Genomic DNA, 1,472 nt, shown 5'->3' with positions numbered 1-1,472 from the left:
TTTATACCCTCCCCTACTCCCAGTGGAGGCCACATCCACTCTTCACTCACCCCCTAGTACACGTTTTTCTGGCTCAAGACGGGTATTTCTCTCAGTTTCCCAGGACAACACACTTGTGTGTGTGTCGGGAGAGGGGAAGGGGTATTTTCTGAGTCTGACGTAAACAGTTTTGGCTTTGGGTTGAAATTGCTGTCTGCAAAGCCAGTGAAATTTACTCCATGGTATCCATTTGGTTTTGCCCCAAACCCTGGACTCTCCCAAATCTTGTGTTCTGGGTCCCAGACAAGTCTTGTAAATTTCTCTGGTCCTAGTTCACAGTGGGCAGCTTATTTAGCTCGGTTTGAATCCCTCCTCATCTACTGGCCAGCCAGGTGGCTGTAGTCAAATGACTAAGCCTTTCTACGCCCAGTGTTTCTAAAGCAGATATGATAACAGCACCCATCTTATGGGGCCTCAGTGGGGTCATACAGTCACAGGGTCCATCATATAGTAAACTCTCAATAAATGTTAACTTTTGCTCTCCTGAGTACCTCTTCCCACCTCTTCTCTTTTTCTCTGGGACCTAAAATCATGAGGCTTAAATCTCAGACTCAATTCTTCCATGTACTGGCTTTGCGACCTTGGATAAGTCTCTTAACCTTTCCGATTTTAGTTTTCTCATGAGGGTGAAAGGCACAGACACACCACCTTGGAAGTTTTGTGAGGATGAGATGCTGGCTGTGTGAAAGAGCTTTCTCCATAGAATTTACATAGTTGCTATGCAAATGGCATTCAGGCCATGGAAAAGGATCCAGAAAGTGCTCATTGTCCTCACAACAGCTGGAGCCAGCATCACAGACTGGCTTTATGGCATAAAAGCTCACATCTGCCACACACACTAGCATGTTAAACTCTCACTCTTCTCCCATCAGCTTCCCTGAGTGTGCTTCCATCGTTTCTTTACAATACTGATGTGCTTTAACACCTCTCACCCCCCAGTCCACGTCCAAGTGCTCCTGTACACACCCAGGTCTGGGGGCCTCCATGAGTATGCAGGGATGGAGGGGAGGGGGCTTGAGAGGCCTCTCTGAGAAGTTGGAATCTTGGTTGGACTTACTCTCTCTCAGTGGTCATATTTGGGCTGGGGTGACACCATCATCCTAATCTTATACCACAATGGAATTTTGAATCTTTGGAATTAGTAACTGAACTTTTTTTTAATAGACAGGAGGAAAGAGAGACTCACTGAAAGGAAATTTTGTCAGAGATAACACACTTGGGTTTTCATAAGTCTGGGTGCATTTCTTAGGCTGGGTTCCTCAGTAGCAGATCCTGAGATGGGTTATTTTTCAAGTGATTTATTAAGGAAAGGCTCTCAGGAGAAAGTGAGGTGAGGGAAGCAGGACAAGGAAGACAGAAAAGCCACCAAGTGTGTGAATTCAGGCAGAGTCCCTAGACAGTGACTTTAGCCTGGTCCTAGAGAGCATCTCTGG

This window comes from Panthera leo, chromosome D1 (genome assembly GCF_018350215.1).
Source record: "Panthera leo isolate Ple1 chromosome D1, P.leo_Ple1_pat1.1, whole genome shotgun sequence".
Lineage (NCBI taxonomy): Eukaryota > Metazoa > Chordata > Mammalia > Carnivora > Felidae > Panthera > Panthera leo.
Note: the sequence above shows the minus strand (reverse complement) of the source record.